Source organism: Rhinopithecus bieti, unplaced genomic scaffold, assembly GCF_001698545.2.
Source record: "Rhinopithecus bieti isolate Rb0 unplaced genomic scaffold, ASM169854v2 scaffold_13617, whole genome shotgun sequence".
In the NCBI taxonomy this organism is placed as follows: Eukaryota; Metazoa; Chordata; class Mammalia; order Primates; family Cercopithecidae; genus Rhinopithecus; species Rhinopithecus bieti.
In genome coordinates this window covers 426,473-431,034 of record NW_016807714.1, presented here as the reverse complement: position 1 = coordinate 431,034, position 4,562 = coordinate 426,473, and the positions used below count along the sequence as shown (strand labels likewise).

At 56.0% G+C, this 4,562-nt stretch overlaps 1 long non-coding RNA gene across 1 annotated transcript; it reads left to right on the top strand.

The window, feature by feature from the left end:
- The first annotated feature begins 1,709 nt into the window (after positions 1-1,709).
- Positions 1,710-2,584, top strand: LOC108536562 (uncharacterized). The gene is made up of 2 exons (XR_001887549.1): positions 1,710-1,929; positions 2,417-2,584. It is a non-coding gene; the product is annotated as an uncharacterized LOC108536562 (long non-coding RNA).
- Positions 2,585-4,562: the final 1,978 nt, after the last annotated feature.

The window sequence follows — 4,562 nt, the reverse complement described above, 5'->3', positions numbered from 1 at the left end:
TGGAGGAGAACAGATTCCCGAATCTGGCCCATGATCAATGCATTTGGGTATCTGAACTAAATCCAGATTCCCTGACTTCCCCTGAGGCCTGCTGAATCCCTTGGGGTGGGGCCTGGGAATCCGCGTTTTCCAGCGGGCTTCTCAGGTAGTTGGGGGGGTCCCTGAGTGGGTTCCCATGACCCCATGAAACAAGACCCTAGAAAACGCAAGGCAAAGCGGCCTGGTGAGTGGCCAGTGGTCCACAGGAACTGGATGTGATCAGAGCGAGACCTCCATCAACTAGGCAGGCGAGGCACGGAGCCATTCTGAGGAAGAGACCCAGCCGGAACCCAGGGAGGAGTGGGCTGTGAAAACTGGGCAGAAACGTGCGGCGACTCCAAAGACACTGCCAGGAAACCCTCCCCGGGTGGTGAGGCCCCTGATGGGGCCTGTAGCAGCCGCAGGGGTCGGTTCTCACCCTCTGGTCCCAGCCAGGTTCTCCTGGACTCAGCTAATGGGAAAGGCCTTACCCCTCTTAGGATCTGAGGATGGGAGGGGCTGCGTTTTCCCAGCGGACCTGCACATGTGCGGGCTGAGTGTTGAGATCCCTTGATTGGTGTCAACTGGCACTGCCTGCCCGTGATGCACAGAAGCTGCTGTAAGAAACAGGGTCCACGTCTCCAGGGAGCAGGTCCCCGTTCTGAGGCCACAACCCCGAGGGCAGTCTCCGCCTGCAGAGTCCTCCCTCTGGCATCAGTCTCACCTCGTGGTGAATCCCTTGGCTACGGTTTGGTGTGAGACAAGAGACGGGTGTTTCACTCCCTGCTGCATCCCTGGTGACGGCCCTGGCATTTCGGGGCATGAGATCTTTGCTTAAAGGTTTTGTTGTGGTCACCGCACAGGGGGTGGGGGTGGGGCCCCTTGGTGCAATTTATCGGATTCTGCTGCGTGGATGACATCCGCAGGGTTCCTCTTCATTGGGGATTATCTGAGACCTCTCCACATGCCCGCACCCACAGTCCGCTACCTCACGGCAGCATGAACTCAGGAGGTGGGCGTTCCCACAGTCATTACATTTGCAGGGCCTCTCCATGTCCATTTTGATGCCTGAGGACCAGTGCTTCCACGAAGGTGTGGCCACGTCCATTGCCGCTCATTGGCTTCTCTCCTGTGAGAATGTTCTGATCCCCAACGGAGCCTGAGCATGTGCGAAGCCCTTCCCACGTTCACAAGGTGCTTCTCTAGTGTTCCATTACGTCTCACCTATGCACACTACGTGCATACGGTTTCCACCGGCTGTGCGTGTCCCTGGAAGTCACGTTCACGGCGTTTCTCTCTGGGAGGAATTCTCCCGTGCATGGCTGCTCTGAGCTCTGGGACAGTTTGCACCTGCGGTCACGCGTGGGCTCCTGGAGACTTACAAACCAGGTTGGACTCCTGAAGCCCTGGCTGCACTTGACCACTGCGAGGTTTTTCTACAAAATCTCATCTCAGCCATCTGAGCCCTTTAGCATTTATCTTATGAATTCGCTTGAAAGTACAAGACCTCTCGGCCCTCCTGCTCCAGGGAGGAGGTTTTGACCCTCAGCTCCACCTCTGTGGCTGGCCTGGTCTCCGCAAACCTTTTTCTGCTTGGCCAGCTGGAGCCATGCTAGGCTTTCCCACGAGGGGCGCCAGAGAAAGCGCTCGAGGCTGGGGAGGAGGGGGGCACACTCCTTCCGGTTTGCTTCCGGTTTTTTCTTCAGGCTTCCGGTCTGTTTGCTTCCCTGGTCGCTTGTCTTCCGAACTCTGCTGCTTCGCCCTGGCGGGAGCATTTCCCACCGCGGCTGCTAAAACCGGGGAGCGGGTTCCCAACTTCGCAGAAGCAGCTTCATCACCCCCCCGCTGGACACTTCAGACCGCAGCCAGCGACCCCCCGCCTCTGGGGTCTGGCCACACTCTCGGGGCCAGGTCAGGGACCAGAGACCTGCGAAGCCCTCTCCTTAGGGGTTTAGTTCCCAGGCTTTCTGACCCCAGTAATTCCAAAGTCTTCTCTTTGTGTCCACAACCCTAGTGTAGCAGCTGCTCTCTGCAGTTTTTGCTTCTGAGATACTTAAGAGTTCTCTTTTCAGCTCCTTCGGTAGCCACTTCGTACATAGTAATTCATGATGCGAAATCCTCTGTTGAGATAACTGGCGAGGCCTCTGTCTTCTGACTGAACCCTGACTTCCATGCTCTTTCCACCCTCGCCCGGGTACATGCCCAATCCCCAATCTGTGGTGCCCCAGGCATTGCCTCTGTGGCGCTGTGTCCCCTCCTTTGAACTCTGATCCTTCTGCTCAGGCCCTTTTTCCCAGTCTGAAATAAGGAGCGAAAAAATGTGAGTTGCTCTAGACATCTGGAAAAGAGAACCCTGAGGCAGCAACAAGTCGTTAATTGCGTGCACATTTGTCCACAGCTCACCATGAGTCAGACCCTGTGCTAGGTGCTGGGATGAAGCAGTGACTGACACAGGTCTGGACCTGTCCTTGTGAAGAGTGCATCTGTGACACACACTGTGCCATGTGGCAAAGTAAGCACGTGGGACAGCAGAGCCTTGTTTGCGATTAAAGTAATATCACAAGTCTGTTAAGCTTGGAAAATCGAGTGAACATGCTGAAAAGTTTTGGGGAAGGTAGTCTCTTAGCTGGGGAGCTGGGGCCTTGTCAGTTGGTTCCCCCAGTCTGGAGAGCAATCTGAGAGCAAGTAGTGGCACTGTGTGTGCTGAGTGTGTCTGTGAGGGTGTTTTTGGATAAAATTAACATTTGAATTTGTGAACTGAGTGACGCAGAGTGCCCTTCATAATGTGGGTGGGCCTCATTCAATGAGTTCAAGGCCCGCATGGGAATCTCCGCCTGCCTGACTGAACTGGGACCTAGGTCTTTTCCTGCCTTCAGACTTCAATGGAAACATCAGCTCTTTGTGCATCTCAAGCCTACTGGCTTTCAGACGGGAACTCACACCATCAGCTCCTCTGCTTGACAGCTGCAGGTCTTGGGACTGCCCAGCCCCCCTAACCCTGTGAGTGCATTCCTGATAATAACCCTCTTTCTCTTGCCCTCCCCCACCCCACACCATTGGTTCTGTTTCTCTGGAGAACCCTAACGCGTCATTTACTAATCAGGAAACAGATTCAGAGATTAATAACTCATCCAACCTCACAGTTAACTGTAGAATTGGGCTGAAATTCCAAGGTCGACTTCCTTAGCCAATACACCATGCTACATCTATGTATGTAAAAATAAAAACCCTTGTGAACTGAAAAGGGTCCAAACTTAAGCTCATTTTGGTCCTTTATTTGCTAATCCATAGGCATGCACACCTGCCCCCAAGGCCATGATTAGGTCAGCACTTGGCTCTCCCCTTTTCTGGGGCTGCAGGAAGCTGCCTCAGAAGACCTCTCTCTGCAGGTCCAGTGCTTTAGGGTTCAGAGCCTCTCCAGGGCCTTTATTTCCTTCTGGGCTCAAAAACAGATACTGTGCCAGATACAGATGATCATTTCCTGGGTTCCAAAACTCACATGCACCCCTTTTCCTGGTCCCTCACATTTGCTGTGACCAACCCAGGCCTCAGATGGTCCTCTGCTAAGACTATCCCCTCACACTGTCGGCAGAGCCCTTCCAGGAGCTCTTTTTATGGGGATTTGCTGTGTCCCTGGCACTGTGCAGAGAACCCCACCCATGCCGTCCTTGCAACCACCATGTGCGGTGCCGACCCGGCTGCGCTACCTCCATTGTCAGAGGCAGAAACGGGCTCCGTGAGGAAGGATAAGTGTGGGGTATGGAATCAGGGCTGGCGGATCCCAAACCTGGGCTCCCAGATACCATCGGGTCTTTAGAAAGATTCCTGGTCAGTTCGGGGAGGAGGGAGAGGGCGAAGGCTGAGAATCGACGTCCTGGGTCGGAGGAGGGAGAGGAGTGGTGGTGTGGGTTTGGAGGTGGTGTGGGTTGGAGATTGGCCGTTGAGCTGGAGATGCTGCCGGTGGTGTGCGTCCAAGTTCCTCTCGGGGCAGAGCTGGTAGGGGTGGGAAAGGGCTCCGAACCAGCCCTGGGGGCGGCCGCCCGGACAAGCGGCTCGAGTGATGCAAATCGGAGGAGGATGGGGAGGGCCGTGACCAAGAGGCCGAGCACAGCTCAGGGTTGCAGGCGTCCCAGGAGGGCTCAGGAATATTATGTCCTGTTCAACTACACGCTGATACACCCGGTAGCCACCACAAGGTAGAAAAATGCCCTTAGAAGTCCACACCTGGGTCCTGCCGGGCCGCTCTGGGGTTCCCGGGAAATGTTGAGTGGATCAGATGGCACGTTCGAGAATCAGCCCCGTGCCCGCGGGCTTGGAGAAGGAGCTGAGGACACTGGGAAACACGCAAATGCCATTTCAGCCCATCTCGCGGGCCCTGCCCAACGAGGGGGTACACAGAGACCTTGCAGAGGGTTTACGACCCGGCGCGGAGGAGCAGCCCTACCGGACTCGCCGCGCCGCACTCCCTCCCCCGGGAAGCCTCCCGAGAGCTGGCGCCGCTCGAGTCTCGTGCGGGCCGCGGAGGGTGCGCCTGGCCCCGCCCC